This window comes from Neophocaena asiaeorientalis, unplaced genomic scaffold, assembly GCF_003031525.2.
Source record: "Neophocaena asiaeorientalis asiaeorientalis breed wild unplaced genomic scaffold, Neophocaena_asiaeorientalis_V1.1 scaffold242, whole genome shotgun sequence".
Lineage (NCBI taxonomy): Eukaryota > Metazoa > Chordata > Mammalia > Artiodactyla > Phocoenidae > Neophocaena > Neophocaena asiaeorientalis.
In genome coordinates, this window is record NW_020172451.1 from 358226 (window position 1) to 375828 (window position 17603).

General features: G+C 45.6%; 1 protein-coding gene and 1 pseudogene across 7 annotated transcripts in view; one reads left to right on the plus strand and one right to left on the minus strand.

The window, feature by feature from the left end:
- Nucleotides 1-16319, minus strand: part of PPP6R2 (protein phosphatase 6 regulatory subunit 2) — a 77999-nt gene extending 61680 nt beyond the window's left edge. For all 7 annotated transcript variants that reach the window (XM_024737422.1, XM_024737425.1, XM_024737424.1 and 4 more), the window contains exon 1: nt 16234-16319. The gene's annotated coding sequence lies outside the window, so the exon portion shown is untranslated. The remainder of the gene's footprint in view (nt 1-16233) is intronic.
- Nucleotides 8339-8686, plus strand: LOC112394599 (ATP synthase subunit g, mitochondrial pseudogene; annotated as a pseudogene).
- Nucleotides 16320-17603: the final 1284 nt, after the last annotated feature.

The window sequence follows — 17603 nt, forward strand, 5'->3', positions numbered from 1 at the left end:
CTTCCCTTATCTGTTAGAGAGAAAAAGTGAAGTATTCATGGGTGAAATGACATTATTTCTTGGATTTACTTTTAAAACACTCCACCGAAACACAAGAACCAAACACAAGAACCAAACAAATTTTAAAAGTGTAAGAGAGATATTACTCAGCCATAAAAAGAAACGAAATTGAGTTATCTGTAGTGAGGTGGATGGACCTAGAGTCTGTCATACAGAGTGAAGTAAGTCAGAAAGAGAAAAACAAATACCACATACTAACACATATATATGGAATCTAAAAAGAAAAATGGTTCTGAAGAACCTAGGGGCAGGGCAGGAATAAAGACACAGACGTAGAGAATGGACTTAAGGATATGGGGAGGGGGAAGGGTAAGCTGGGACGAAGTTAGAGAATGGCACTGACATATATACACTACCAAACGTAAAATAGATAGCTACTGGGAAGCAGCTGCATGGCACGGGGAGATAATAAGCTCAGTGCTTTGTGACCATCTAGAGGGGTGGGATAAGGAGGGTGAGAGGGAGACGCAAGAGGGAGGGGATGTGGGGATATACGTATGCATGTAGCTGATTCACTTTATTATACAGCAGAAACTAACACAACACTGTAAAGCAATTATACTCCAATAATGATGTTTTTTAAAAAAAATAGACAGTTCACAACATTAAAAAAAAAGTGTGAGAGAAAAAGGGACAGATTAAAAAATAATAATAATAACTGGCAAAGTACCAATCACTGATAAAGCTGGGAGATGAGTGCGTGGGTGTTCATTATGTTTTCTGTACATTTGTGTAGTTTAAAATTTCATATAAAAGTCAAGCAGGGACTTCCCTGGTGGTGCAGTGGTTGAGAATCCACCTGCCAATGCAGGGGACGCGGGTTCCAGCCCTGGTCCGGGAAGATCCCACATGCCGTGGCAACAAAGAGCTAGCCCCAGCTCGCCGCAACTGGAGAAAGCCCGCGCGCAGCAAGGAAGACCCAACACAGCCATAAATAAATAAAATTAAAAAAAAAAAAAAAAGTCAAGCAAAAAAAAAGGCACTCGAAGTTGTGCTACTAAGCCAGGAATAAGTCAGTGTTATCTCCTAAAATAGGAAAATCTTTTTACATCTGTGAAACGGAACAAAGGAAACTTCCTTTACAATAGAGTCAGGAGGCCAGAAGGGGAGCCCTCACCCACTGCTACTCAGCCTCAACCACAGACCCCCATGGAGGAAGGTTTCCCGTTTGCCCAGCAACTCAGCCAGTGAGAAACCATCACCACCCTGAACTCTCACTTTCCTCCAATGGACTTTTGTTCAAAATAGCCCCTACCAACCTCCTCCTTTTTCTCTACAAAGTAACCTTCCTCTGCTTTGTTCGTGAGACTTGCCTATGGCTTTCGCTATCGCTTGCTTGTGCTGAATTGCAACTCTCTGCTATTCCCAAAGAAACCCATTTTGCTGGTAAAATAACTGGCTGTTTTACTTTTAAAGTTGGCACATCTAACATTTCAAAATTATTAAGCTAAATAATTCAACATTGGCTTTTCAGCACTTTATACACAGTTTCAAAATAAGGAAGTATCTCTGTAAGGGCCCTAAGACCTCTACATTCTGACTTTGAACCAGTGCTTCTATACCATACATGTTCTTGACCAATTCTACTTAGTCTGAGCTGGAGGAAACCCGAAGCAGCCGGGACATCACGGCAGACACGCAGCCAGGGAATGAGTGACACCTTCTCCTCAGGGGGCACAAATTCTAAGCATCCTCCCCGTGCTTGCACTCCCTGGCAGCGTCACCCTCTCCCACGTCCTCCCACTGCAGGTACGAGCGTTCTGTCACCAGTGTCCTCCAGCCCAGACCCCGCGGGTTCTTCTTCTCAGCAGGCCCTCAGGATCTCATTCTGTAGCCTGGTTCTCCTGTGACACCCTTCTCCCAAGCCCTATCCCCACCTCCTTCCCCAAATACATGAATTCCCTTCATGTCCACCCAGGTAAGGCCACCTCTGCTCTCCCACCCAGGCATCCCGAACTAGAAAGGGGTCAGCATTCTCATAGGTCCCATCACTATCTTCTATGCTTCCTAATACCTTCATTCAAATACCTGTTTTTGATACTTTTGCTTCTGGCCAAGACGAAATAACAGGGACGAGATTTACAAATTAAATGGTTTTCAAGACACTGGCTATCCTGCAGTGTCGAACAGTGATCCCTGACAGGAGGGAAACAAGAGGAGCCCTTTAACTGCCCAGCCTCCTGCCTGACAAGTAGTTCTGGGTAACAGCAGAGACACCAGGTGGGGTCCAGCAGTCCCCCGAGGCGAAGAAACAGCACTGGGAGTCCAGGAAGGCCAAGGCGCTAGAGTCCACAGGCAGAGCACTGGAAGGGACAGAGTCGTAGACAGCGCTGAGGATCTGCGGGCTCCAGCCAGGTACTGATCAACGGAAGTGTGTAAGAAAGGCATCCAAGCCAGGGATTAGTGGGAACCACCCTCCAATTTCACACGGGGCCAAGGAGAGTTACTCTTCCTCCCAGTCACAGTGGAAAATTTCCTAACTTCGGGGCACTGGACAAAGTACTCAGTAGACTCTTGCCTCAGTGGTGGGGCAAAGTGACTCAACACCGGACTCAACGTTACTCTGGTCCCACCTAACAAAGCCTAAAAGCCAGACCCACAGAATCAAAGTGTTTCTGAGTAATTTAACAACATTCCAGAACAAAGGTCAAGAATATTTATAGAAATACAAAAATACCCAGCATCCAACAAGATAAAAGTCACAGTGTCTTGGCATCCAATCAAAAATGACCAGACATGCAAGGAAGCAGGAAAACACAAACCATAATCAACCTAGAAACGACACAGATCATAAAATTAATAGACAAGGACAGTTAAGCAGCTCTTGTAACCGTACTCCGTATGTTCAAAAACCTAGAGGAAATATTAGACGTGTTAGAGACATGAAAGATATACGAAGACCCAAACAGAATCATAAATATACTCTTAATCCAAAAAAAGGCAGAAAAAGAGGAAAAGGGAACAGAGAGCACACTGCCAGCCTCGACACCAGGCCACGTTAAGTGGGGCCACCACTCAACACAGTCTCAGTTCTCTTTCCTCATCCCCACCCACCTCCCCAACCACACCAGCACCCACTGCTTCTTAAATATGCTGCTTCTTAAATACAGCTGACACCTTGGCACCTGGGTCCCCTCTGCCTAGAAAACCCTTCGTCACATCTTCCTACCTGGCAAATTCCTGTCTGCTCCTCAAGTCCGAAATTCACCAAAAACCACTTCTGTCAGGTCACTGAGTCCTTCCTCAGTGCTCTCACAAGAGCACTTCCAGAGAATCAACACACTATAATTATCTAGTTTTACATATCTTTATTTATTCTGAATTATGAAAAAATTTAAAATATAAAAAGGTCCAAAGAATATAACAAATATCCGTGTATTGGGATTTAATAAATGTTACCATTTGCTCACATATGCCACCTACTTCAAAAAAAATAGTTTCTAATACACTGAAGAATTGACAACCTATTCAACTCCCTTCATCCACAGAGATAATCATTAATTCGCAGTATCCATAACTTCATTCTTTTACTATTTACATAACTATAAGTAATGCATTATTTTAAGAGTATATTTAGGACTTCCCTGGTGGCACAGTGGTTAAGAATCCACCTGCCAACGCAGGGGACACAGGTTCGAGCCCTGGTCCGGGAAGATCCCAAACACCACGGAGCAACTAAGCCCGTGCGCCACAACTACTGAGCCTGCGCTCCACAGCCCGCATGCCACAACTACTGAAGCCCACATGCCTAGAGCCCGTGCTCCACAACAAGAGAAGCCACCACAATGAAAAGCCCGTGCACCACAACGAAGAGTAGCCCCAGCTCAACACAACTAGAGAAAGCCCGCGTGTGGCAACGAAGACCCAATGCAGCCAAAATAAATAAATTAATTAATTTTAAAAAATAAAAACAAGTATTTGGAGGTACTGGAGACCAATCAAGAACATGCAGAAACTGGAGGGAACATGATCTCTGTCAGAAGGAGAGCAAGGAGGAAAGAGGCCAGAGTTCAGGGCTACCAGCATGGCTGAAAATCAAACAGGAAAATCAGAAAAGGGAGCCCCCCCAAACCTACATTAAATTCCTCCCAAATCCTTGGCTGACTCCTAAACAGCATGTGGTGGGATGAGACACCAAGAAACCAAGCAGAAAAATAGGTCAAACTCAAAGAAATAGAGAGCAGAAAAGAGGCCATGGGGCAGGGGGGTGCAGGGAGAGGTTGGTAAAAGGGAGCAAACATTCAGCTATAAGATGAAGAAGGTCTGAGGATCGGATATAAGAATATGGTGATTGGGCTTCCCTGGTGGCGCAGTGGTTGAGAGTCCGCCTGCCGATGCAGGGGACACGGGTTCGTGCCCCGGTCCGGGAAGATCCCACATGCCGCGGAGCGGCTGGGCCCGTGAGCCATGGCCGCTGAGCCTGCGCGTCCGGAGCCTGTGCTCCGCAATGGGAGAGGCCACAACAGTGAGAGGCCCACATACCGCAAAAAAAAAAAAAAAAAAAAAAAAAAAGAATATGGTAACTACAGTTAATAACAATGCATTGAAATTTGCTATGACGAAGCTTAATTGTTATCACCAAATGTACATGTGTATGTTTATATATGTAGCTCTAGCTGTGACAATTAACTAGTTAATTGTATACTTGCAACAAATCATCACGATATACTTTAAATATCTGAAAACAGCTATGTGAGGTGAAAGACCTGAGCCAACATTCAGCAACCATCCAGTACAGTGGAGACAGACCCTGGAGTTTAAGTTCTGCCAAAGTAGAAAGGTTTTCTATTAAAACCCCAGAAAGGCCATGCCTTAGGAGTAAAAACAATGTTCCAGAATTAAAAGCTATGCCCTAAAACTTAGTAAAAAGCCAAAACAGATCTACCCTAGAAAAGCTCCTACAGGATGGAGATCATCTTCCAGTCATTTAACAGCCTGCCCTAACAAAACTCAACACTCTTTAAGGAAAGATAGCCTAAAACAGAGTTTCTAGAGTATACTATCTACAATGTCCATTTTGCAATAAAAAATTATTACACGTGCAAAGAAGAAAAATATTACCCATGATCAAGAGAAAAAACAATCTACAGGAACCAAAAATGACCATACATTGGAACTGGCCGATGAAAATGTCAAAACAGCAATTATAAATATTTTTTAAAATTTTAGGAAAAGGGAACAGAAGAAATGAACAGGTGGAGAATACTAGCAGGGAAATGCAAACTTGAAAGAAGAACCAAAAGGAAATTCTGGAACTGAAAAATACAGTATCTGAGGGCTTCCCTGGTGGCACAGTGGTTGAGAGTCCACCTGCCGATGCAGGGGACACGGGTTCATGCCCCGGTCCAGGAAGATCCCACATGCCGTGGAGCGGCTGGGCCCGTGAGCCATGGCCGCTGAGCCTGCGCGTCTGGAGCCTGTGCTCCGCAATGGGAGAGGCCACAACAGTGAGGGGCCCGCGTACCGCAAAATAAATAAATAAATAAATACAGTATCTGAAATTAAAATGTCACTGGACGGAATTAATAACCTAATGAGCACAAAGAAAAGCAGGGAATTTGAAAACAGATGAAAAGAAAATATACAAATGTAAACAAAGAGAGAAAGAAGAACTTTGAAAATATCAACACGTTCGAAACCTGTGGGACAACATCAAACAATCTAAAATAGTTATCACTGGAGGGACTTCCCTGGTGGTCCAGTGGGTAAGACTCCACATGTCTAATGCAGGGGGCCCGGGTTCAATGGGGCCCAGGTTCAATCCCTGGCTGGGGAACTAGATCCTACATGCACGCCACAACTAAGAGTTTGAATACCGCAACTAAGACTCCACAGGCTGCAACTAAAAAAAAAAAATCCTGTGTGCTGCAACTAAGACCCAGAGCAGCCTAAATAAATAAATAAATATTAAAATAAAATAAAATATATTTTATTTTATTGGAGTCCCGAGAGAAGACAGATGATGAGGCAAAAGAATTATTTATGAGGCAATGGCCAAAAAGTTTCCAAAGTTGATTAAATACATCAACCCACAGATCCAAGAAAGATAAACACTAAAACAGCACGCCTAGAAGATTATAGCCAAATTGAAAAGTTTTTAATAAAGAATTTATTTAATAAAAATAAATATACATCTTAAACACAGCAGGAAAAAGTGTATCAGGTAAACAAAAGTAAAAATGATAGCTGATCCCCCATCTGAAACAACAGAAACTAAAAGACAACAGAATAACTTTTTCAAAGTGCTGGGGAAAAGAGCTGTCAACCTAGAATTATCCAGCAAAAATATCCTTCAAAACTGAAGGGCAAATGAAGACTTTTTCAGACAAACAAAAGTTGAGTGATTCTGTCCCCAGTATACCCACAACATGCAAAATACTGAAGGAAGTGCTTCAAGCCAAAGGAATAGGATCCCATACAGAAATCCAATCTACAAAAAGAAATGAAGCCCTTCCCAACTCACTCTCTGGGGCCGGTAATACCCTGATACCAAAACAAAAGATATCATACGAGAGGGACTTCCCTGGCGGCGTAGTGGTTAAGAATCCACCTGCCAACACAGGTTCAAGCCCTAGTCTGGGAAGATCCCACATGCCCCGGAGCAGCTAAGCCCATGCGCCACAACTACTGAGCCTGTGCTCTAGAGCCCGCAAGCCACAACTACTGAGCTCGTGAGCCACAACTACTGAAGCCTACGTGCCTAGAGCCTGTGCTCCACAACAAGAGAAGCCACCGACCGCAATGAAAAGTCCACGCACCGCAACGAGGAGTAGCCCCCACTCGCCGCAACTAGAGAAAGCCCACGCACAGCAACAAAGACCCAACACAGCCAAAAATAAATTAAAAAATTTTTTAAAAAAAGGTATCATACGGGGAAAAAAGGTCATACACAAATATCACATGAATATATATAATATATGCAAAAATCCTTAACAAAACACTAGTAAACCAAATCTAGCCACTTTTTTTTTTTTTTTTTTTTTCGGTATGCGGGTCTCTCACTGTTGTGGCCTCTCCCGTTGCGGAGCACAGGCTCTGGACACGCAGGCTCAGCGGCCATGACTCACAGGCCCAGCCGCTCCGCGGCACGTGGGATCTTCCCGGACCAGAGCACGAACCCGTGTCCCCTGCATCAGCAGGTGGACTCTCAACCACTGCGCCACCAGGGAAGCCCTAGCCACTTTTTTTTGTTTTGTTTTTTGGCTGTGCCACACGGCATGTGGGATCTTAGTTCCGTGACCAGGTCGAACCCGTGCCCCCTGCAAAGGAAGCGCGGAGCCCGAACCACTGGACTGCCAGGGAATTCCCCCTCAGCCACATTTAAAAAGGATTATACACCCCACACTAAGGGGATTTATCCTAAGAATGAAAAATTGCTTTAACATCTGAAAATTAATTAATACAACGCATCATATTGATAGGATAAAGGACAGAAACCAAATAATCATCCCAACAAATGTAGAAAAGGCATTTGACAAACTCCAACACCCCTTCATGGTAAAAACTTTCCATAAAATAGAACCAGAAAGCAACCTCCTCAACCAATGAAGATCCACTATCACCACTTCCATTCAACATTGTATTAGAGGTTCTAGCTGGTACTACAAAGAAAAACAAATAAAAGGCATAGTAATTGGAAAGAAAAACTGTCTTTATTCACAGATGATATGATTACATAGACAGAAAACACAAGAAATATACAAACCTACCATGAGAACTGATAAGTGAATTGAGCAAAGTTGTAAGGTACATGATAAGTATACATAAACCAACTGTGTTTTTGTACATTAAGTAGTTCAGGGACTTCCCTGGTGGTCCAGTGGGCAAGACTCCGAGCTCCCAATGCAGGGGGCCCGGGTTTGATCCCTGGTCGGGGAACTAGATCCCTCATGCATGCCACAACTAAGAATCCACATGCCGCAACTAAGAAGCCCGCATGCTGCAACTAAAAGATCCCGCATGTCGCAACTAAGATGCCACGTGCCACAATTAAGACCCGGTGCAGCCAAAATAAAATAAATAAATAAATATTTTTAAAAATACTTATTAAAAAAACAAGTAGTTGAAAAACAATATTAAAATATTTTAAATAACATCAAAAATATCAAGTACCTACAAACATACTTAACGAAAAAAGTGTACTTTTCACACTGAAAATTACAAAACGTTGCTGAGAAAAATTAAGGAAAATTTAAATAAATGGAGAGATATACCATTTGCACAGAAGACTCAAAGTTAGTAACTCAATTCTAAGTGATCTATAGATTCAACGTAATCCCAACCGCAGTCGGCACGACGGGCTTTCCATCATGGAACCACGGCCCAGTTTGTCCGTAACCTCACAGAGAAGGCCCTGGCGCTGGTCAGCGCTGCTGTGACTTACTCGAAGCCTCGACTGGCCACATTTTGGCACTATGTCAAGGTTGAGCTGGTTCCTCCAACCGCTGCTGAGATCCCTACAGCTATTCAAAGCTTGAAAAAAATTATCAATAGTGCTCAAACTGGTAGCTTCAAACAGCTAACAGTTCAGGAAGCTCTACTGAATGGTTTGGTGGCCACTGAGATGTGGATGTGGTTTTATGTTGGCGAGATCATAGGCAAGCGTGGCATCATTGGCTATGTTTGAAGACCAATCTTTGCTTTGTTATTTGGGTGTTCTTGGACCATGTGTAAGCAGACTTCTACTTGAATAAAATAAGACAATGTGCCAAAATCAGTGTTTTCTCTGTCAAGCACTACATGAAAAGTCACAATTTTTCTTGATATTAAGCTGGGTTATCTTTTGCTTTAATACATTAATACAGCTCTAAATCCATGTCTTTGCTTAGCCTGCTATTGAAAAGGATAGATATGAATATACCAACCTGGTACATGTATATATGAGGATAGCATTTTACTTTGAAGGCTTGAAATAAACATTTAAGCTTAATTTTAGAAAAGCTGGGGAAAGGCTTTGAGAAAACAAGAACTTGTTCCAGTAGGAGAAAAATAATACCATGTGCCAAACATGGTATATACTACTTAAATCACCTAGTATAAAGAATACAATTTGGACTGTTTTTTTTTTTTTTAATTTTATTTATTTATTTATGGCTGTGTTGGGTCTTCGTTTCTGTGCGAGGGCTTTCTCTAGTTGTGGCAAACGGGGGCCACTCTTCATCGTGGTGCTCAGGGCTCTCACTATCGCGGCCTCTCTTGTTGCAGAGCACGGGCTCCAGATGCGCAGGCTCAGTAATTGTGGCTCACAGGCCCAGTCGCTCCGCGGCATGTCCCAGACCAGGGCTCGAGCCCATGTCCCCGGCATCGGCAGGCAGATTCTCAACCACTGCGCCACCACGGAAGCCCCTGGACTGTTTTTCTTTGCTAAAATCATAGAAAGACCCCTTGGACAACAGCTGTGTCTGTAAATGTAGGGGTACTTTTTGTCAATTTGAATATAGCTTCCCCAAAAGAGACCAGCCACGTGATATTCTGTGTGTCTTTGTAACACCTTTAACACTAGGACAGAGAATGAAAGCAATGACCTATGTTTTCAATCTAATTTTGATATGTTATTAATCTCTTTTTCTTTAAAGACTTATCTTTACAAAAATAAAATATCCTATAGATATTTAACAGGATTATAGTTTAGTAGCGTCCATGGGTCAAAATAGTATATTATGTCCTGAAATAAATACAAGTGATTGGTTAAAAAAAAAAAAAAGTAATCCCAACCAAACTCCAGCAAAAATTCCTATCCAAATTGAAGAGCTTATTCTACAACTGGCAAGATAATTTTGCACAGGAATAAAGGTGGAGGTCTCACACTACCTGATTTACAGACTGACCATAAAATTACAGACATTAAGACAGCATGGTGTTGGCACAGGATAGAAATATAGACCAATGTAACATAACAAAAAGCCCAGAAATAAGCCTGCATACACATGTTCAATTAATTTACAACGAACGCTCCCATGCAATTTAAAGGAGGAAAAAGAGTTCTCAACAAACGATGCTAGAATGATTGTGTAACTCATACGGGGAAAAAAATGTACCCTTTTTCCACCTCACACAAAAAATCATGCAAGATAGATCATTCATAAAGGAGATCAGTATTTGCTTGGACGTGGAAGGGCAAAAAAGAGTGGGAAGGAGCGATCCAAAGGGGCATTAGGAAATTTGAGAAACGATGGATACATTCCCTACCTTGACTGTGGTGATGATTTCACAGGTGTACACATATGTCAAAACTTATAAAATTTTACACTTTAAACATGTGTAGTTTATTATACGTCATTTGTATCTCAATAAAGCTGTTTAAAAGAAAAAGAGCGGGACTTCCCTGGTGGTCCAGTGGTTAAGACCCCATGCTCCCAATGCAGAGGGCCTGGGTTTGATCCCTGGTCGGTGAACTAGATCCTGCATGCCGCAACTAAGAGCCCACGTGCCGCAGCCAAATAAATAAATAAATACAAGACCCGGCGCAGCCAAATAAATAAATACAAAAATAAATAAGTAAATATTTTTTAAAAAAATAAAAGAAAAAGAGGAATCATAAACCTGAATACAAAAGCTACCACTATAAAGCTTCTACAAAGACAAAACATTGGACAGTATCTTCACAATTCTGGTATAGGCACAATTGTCTTACAACACATAAAAACCGTAAAAATAAAATATTGACCAGTTTTGACTTCATCCAAATTAAAATTTTCTGCTCGTAAAAAAATACCATTGGGGGGACTTCCCTGTTGGTGCAGTGGTTAAGAATCCGCCTGCCGGGCTTCCCTGGTGGCGCAGTGGTTGTGAGTCCGCCTGCCGATGCAGGGGACACGGGTTCATGCCCTGGTCCGGGAAGATCCCACATGCCACGGAGCGGCTGGGCCCGTGAGCCACGGCCACTGAGCCTGCGCGTCCGGAGCCTGCGCTCCGCAACGGGAGAGGCCACAACAGTGAGAGGCCCGCGTACCGCAAAAAAAAAAAAAAAAGAATCCGCTTGCCAATGCTGGGGACACAGGTTCGATCCCTGGTCCAGGAAGATCCCACATACTGCAGAGCAACTAAGCCTGTGTGCCACAACTACTGAGCCTGCACTCTATAGACCGTCACAACTACTGAGCCCACGTGCCACAACTACTGAAGCTCATGTACTCTGGGGCCCATGTGCCGCAACTACTGAGCCCGCATGCTGCAACTACTGAAGCCTGCACACCTAGGTCCTGTGCTTCGCAACAAAAGAAGCCATCGCAATGAGGCAATGAGAAGCCCATGCACTGCAACAAAAAGTAGCACCCACTCACCACAACTAGAGAAAGCCCGTGCACGGCAACAAAGACCCAATACAGCCAAAAATAAATAAAAATTTTTTAAAAAAAGGATACCATCAAGAAACAAATAGGCAAACCACAAAATAGGAAACAACATTCACCCCTCACTTCCTCTCCTCCTCCCACTCCCTCATTGTATATGTATGTATGTACATACACACAAATATCATAAAGGACTTACAACCAGAATATTTTTTTGAATTCCTAAAACTGAATAATAAAGACAATCCAACAAAAAGTGGACAAAAGACCTGACGCTTCGCAGGAGATACACAAATGGTCAAAAAACGTATGAAAAGTTGCTCACCACTGTTATTAAAACCATAATGAAATACCACTACCACCTGAATTAAAAAGACTGACAATATCAAGAGTTGGTATGCATGTGGAGAAACTAGAACTCTCATACATTACTGATGGGAATATGAAATGGTACCAGTTTGGAAACACTGTTTAGCATTTTTTGTTTTGTTTTGTTTTTTAAATTTATTTGGCTGCACTGGGTCTCTGTTGCTGTGCATGGGCTTTCTCTAGTTGCGGTGAGCGGGGGCTACTCTTCATTGCGGTGTGCAGGCTTCTCATTGTGGTGGCTTCTCTTGTTGTGGAGCACGGGCTCTAAGTGTGCAGGCTTCAGCAGTTGTGGCACGCAGGCTCAGCAGTTGTGGCTCTTGGGCTCTAGAGTGCAGGCTTAGTAGTGGCACACGGGCTTAGTTGTTCCATGGCATGTGGGAATCTTCCCAGACCAGGGCTCGAACCCATGTCCCCTGCATTGGCAGGCAGATTCTTAACCACTGTGCCACCAGGGAAGTCCCTGTTTGGCATTTTCTAAAAACAAATTAAACATGTATCTATACTATGACCCAGCAATTCCACTCCTAGATATTTACTCAAAAGATATAACATATGTCCACAAAAGAACGTACAATAAACTCAGTGACTTTACTCACAACAGCTAAAAAGTGAAAGCAACCCAAATGTCTATCAATAAGAAAAATATTTTCACACAAAGGAATACTACTCAAACTATAAAACTATAGACACAGGCATCAAAATCAATAAATTTCAAAAACATCTGAGTAAAAGACAGACACAAAAGAGCATATACTTTATGACTCCATTTACATGACGTTCAAGGATGTGCAAAATTAATCTGTAAAAATAGAAATCAGAACAATTGTTGCCTTGCGATTTTGAAGGATGGCTTTAATACCTGAAAAGGGACACAAAGAAAAACTTTTAGGGATGACAGAAATGTTCTATATCTTGATATGAGTGATGGACACACGGGTGTATACATTTGTTAAAATTCATCAAACTTATATACTTAGGATCTGTACTTTGCATTGGGTGTTAAATACTCTTCAATAATTTTTAAATGGTGGAATCTTTTTAAAGAAATAAAAGATTGCACATTCTGTGTTAAAAAGAGAGCTGCTTGCTGTATATGGACATGACATGATTTCCAAGAGGAAGAGGATAGCTGATGGACAGGTTGAGAATGATACACATTTTGGTGTCCTTTGAATTTTATGCTGAGTTCAGATTACCACGTGCATAACCACCCATTGGAGTCTGGCCACGTGAGTGGAGTCCTGGCTCTCCCATTTATTTACTGCTACCCTTGGGTACATTACTTGTTTGTGCCTCAGTGTTCTCACATGAATATTAACAGGAATATTAAGAGTAATGACCTCATTAACTTGTTTTTAAGAATTAAATGGACTTCTCTGGCGGTCCAGTGGTTAAGGCTCCGGGCTTCCAATGCAGCAGGCGCAGGTTCGATCCCTGGGAGGGGAACTAAGAGCCCACGTGCCGCATGGCATGGCCAAAAAAAAAAAAAAAAAAAATTAAATGATTTCTGGGTTAGATGTCAAAATATAGAATTTAGCACTGGTTTTCACTCTCTGGTCTATAGTAAATTCTGCACAAGACACGTACTCACTTTACGTCAAAATGTTATGTCCCACATACACACTAACAAACGTAGTAAGGTAGATAGCTGGGGGGAAGCAGCCGCAAGGCACAGGGATATTAGCTCGGTGCTTTGTGACAGCCTGGAAGGGTGGGATGGGGAGAGTGGGAGGGAGGGAGACGCAAGAGGGAAGACATATGGGATCATATGTATATGTATAGCTGATTCACTTTGTTATAAAGCAGAAACTAACACACCATTGTAAAGCAATTATACCCCAATAAAGATGTTTAAAAAAAAAAAAAAAAATGTTATGTCCCATGAAAATACAAAGCTAACAAAAGGTAAAGCACTTTGTTCTTAAAAAAAAACTCAGGAATTCCCTGGCTGTCTGGTGGTTAAGACTTGGACTTTCACTGCCGTGGACCCAGGTTCAATCCCTGGTCAGGGAACTAAGATATCACAAGGCGCGGTGCGGCCAAAAAAAAAAAAAAAGTAAAAAAGATTAAATGAGGCACTTTAGTTTTTTTAATGAGCTACTTTAAAAAGTGGCTGGACTTGTTTTTGTAAATGAAGTTTTATTGGAACACATACGTGCACGAACACCAAATTGCCTAAAACATAATCGATTACCGTTATTATTCAAAAATGTAAAAACAGTACTTCAAAAGTTAGCCTTTTCCTTAACCAAAAGAAAAAGGGGAGGAGAGGCTTGAATCAGCCAGCCTGGGATGCAAATCCTGGCTCTATCACTTGTTTGTTGTGTATCTTAGTTTCTTCATCTATAAAACAGTAAAATAATAGTTCCTATAGCCTAGGGTTCCTGTGAGGATTAAATAATTCGTATTAAGCATTTAAGACAGCAGCACACAATAAATGATCAAAGTGTTCTGCTGCGTGTGTGTGCAAACAAACAGCCATTTCCTAGGGTTCAAACATTATCCTGTGCTGAGGTCGTACACCTGCAGCCTGACCTCTCCTCTGGGCTCCAGATTCTTCTGCGAGATTCCTTCTCCCTAACTACCCTTTAACTTGTCAGACTTCTCCCACTACTTTCAGCCACAAGAAAGCCTTACTTTCCGCCTCCAACCTAAAACAACTCCCCTGCAACTGCCACCACCACCCCCAGCTTCCCCATCCACCCATCCAAAGTGCCCCAGTCCACCCATGTACGCCATCAATGAGCCCAGAAATCATCCCGAGTCCTCTCTTCCCCTCACACCCCTCTCCTAATCCATCAGCACGTCCCAACAGCCCTACCTCCAAAATCACTCCCTCAGTCGTCACCAAGGTCTAAACCACAAACACACTCACTCCCAATGCCTTGTCTCTCCCCCTCCTATTCGGGTGTTGATGGCCCTCCCCAGCTCAATCTCCAGCCTGGGTCCCTCAAACTCAGACTCAACAGCCTGCAAGGAACAGCACGATTGGAAGGCCAATGCCCTAACCAAGGCTCTTGTGTGTCTCCCCCTTACCCTGGCCACATATCAGTCTTATCTAGGTTCCTGGAGGTCCACCTCAGGGCCTTTGCATGTGCTGCCCCCTCGGTCTAGACGTCTCTGTCCCCGACTCTTCTCATAGCCAGCTGCTTCTTGCCTTCCAGAGCTTAGCTGACGTGACAGTGTGAGATGCCAAAAGGGAAGAGAAGCCAGAAAGGAAGGGACATGAAGAAGAGGTGAACAGCTGAGAGAGCCAGTGAGGGCCTGGGCACTGAGAGGCCAAGGGCATGGCAGGAAGAGGCCATGGGGGGAGGTGACAGGTGGTGAAAGAGTAACATGCTGGAAAAGGCCCTAAGGACAAGACAGGTGGGTACAGGGACAAAATGGGGGAGGGGGTACCGTGAAATGCAGGAACTAAGCGGAAGTGACAGGCTGAACGAGCTGGTGGTGACAGGGCAGGGGGTCAGTACCAAAGTGGGAGCGGTCAGTAACAAGTGGGTGGACGATGCAGGTAGTTAGGCTGTAAGGACACAAAGCAGAAGTGGGGGTGTGTGGAAGACGTCACAGTGACGGTGGCAGGACATTCAATGGGCCCGTAAAGTACATGAGGGAAGGTGACAGGTGTGAAGGGAAGGGGTGATGGAGATGAGGGAAGAAACGGGGCTGTGAGCCGTAAGGGGGTGACACAATGGGGGTAGGTGACTGGAGACACATGAGCTCACGTGGTAATGGAAAGGGGACAGTAGCAGGGAGAGGAGCCAGTGAGTGGACAAGGGGACTGAGGACAGCGGGCAGTGGAGAGTCCCACATCGACAGGCAGCACACCGGCCCTGGAGGGCACTGCGAGGCGTAGCACTGGCAGGTGGGTCAGGGCACTGCCGGGAAGGGTCCCTAACAGAGAGGCGTCAGGGAGGAAGCAGTGAGGAGGGGAGTGGGGACACCGACAACCTCAACCTTGGGAGGGCTGATGGGGGATCTCGCCTGGGGGGGGCACTGATGTTGGGGGCACTGGCAGCACAGGGGGAGGAAGGACATTAGGGGGAGGTTACTGACAGGGAGGAGGGCACTTGCGGGGGTCACTGATGTGGGAGACACTGACTGGAAGGGCACCACAGGTGGGGGTGAACACCGCTTTGGGGGACTCCGAGGGGGTAAAGGAGGCGGGAGGGCACTGACATGGGGCACTAACGGAGTGGAGGTCACTGGTGCGGGTGGACCGTCACGGGAGACACTGGTGGTGGACACGGACACGACGTCACTGTCAGGGGTGGACGCCGTTGTAGAGGACACTGACGGGGCGGGCACTGACCTGGGGGACGCTGACAAGGGTGGGCGCCGACAAGGCGAGCATCACGGCGGCAGCGACGGGCGGGGCGTGGACGCTGACAAAGGGGTGGACACTGAGGGGTCAGCGACAGGCAGAGGGTGGACGCCGACATGAGGACACTGACGGGGTGGCCCCTCCGGGCCCGGCCAGCTAGTACCGCCGGCTCTGAGGGGCGGCCGCACTCACCTGCCCCGCGGGCCGGGCGTCGCGGCGGCTCCTCGGAGGCCCGGGTGGAGGCCAGGGCGCGGGCAGAGGCGAAGCCCGGGCGGCCTAAAGGTATCGCAAAATTTCTGCACGAGCGTTAAGTAAGTTTTGATGGGCTAATGCGTTTGCGGTGATACATTTTCTAACACAACATCGTCAACAGAACAACCCCTCCATAGGCCTGAAACGATTTGAGGGTCACACATCTGGGGCAGGGGTATCCCTGCTCCCTGGGAGCCTTCCTCTAAGGCTGAAGGCCTCTGCGACTGGGGCAGCTGGGTGTCTCCTGAGCACCTTGGGCACGTGGCGTGGACACGGCCAGAGCAACCGTGAGCAGTGGTCAGCTCTCCGTCCTCTCCACTACCCGGACTGGGAGCGTCGGAGCAGCAGCCACCAGACCCATGGTTTTCCAGGTGCCCCCCGGGTTCTCGTAGTATTTTGCACATTAAAATATGTGCCCATTTGGCATTTGTCGGAGTTGTTTGACTCAAACTGATCTCTAAAATGAGAATTGTTTCAGGTGGCAGCGTGAACCATGGGAGACGTTGGAAAAAGAAATGGAACACGTAAGGAACATCTAACGCTCTTGCCAGTCGTCCCCTTACTGCCTCTCGGCTTCCAATGCACGTGGTCCATGGCGGAAACGGATCTGACCCCTGGCCATGCTGAGCCTTGGCGGCAGAGGGAGCGGGAGAGGTTGCGGGAGAAGGTTTGCTCCGGGGGTGCTCGGCGGGCGGGAGGCGCCTGCTTCCCCACGTCCGGCTCCTGCAGAGACAGCTTCCCCTGGACGTCTTCCCCAGGCAAACGGCAGGGCAGATTTCTGGCAAGTTCTGTAGGATGAACTTTCAGGAAGTGGGGATAAAAAAAGCGTCAAGCTCTCAACCGCGAATAGATTACAAGCCCTGCAAGCGCAGACCCCACCCCCAAGGCTGGAGGTGCGGTGGGTAGAGCTGCAGAACAGGGCCTCAGCGCTAGGAGTCCCAGTGCTTGAGATGCTCCCACTCGTTGTCCTGCTCTGAGTGCCTGCAACCCTCATCCTGATCGTGATGTTCTTCTGGGGTCAGCCAGGGCTCCTCCCCTCTCCCACCCCACCCTTGGTTCAGCCACACGTCCCTCAACTTCTAACTACAGCCAGCTCTCCTCCTGCAGCCCTGGTCCAGGTTTCTCTCACCTGACTCACAGCAGCAGCCTCCCAACAGGCTCCCTGCTTCTATCCTGCCACACTTGCTGGAGGCCAGCTTGTCGCAGTCAGCAGAGCACCCAGTGAAAAAAAGTCCAGGGCTTCCCTGGTGGCGCAGTGGTTGGGAGTCCGCCTGCCGATGCACGGGACGCGGGTTCGTGCCCCGGTCTGG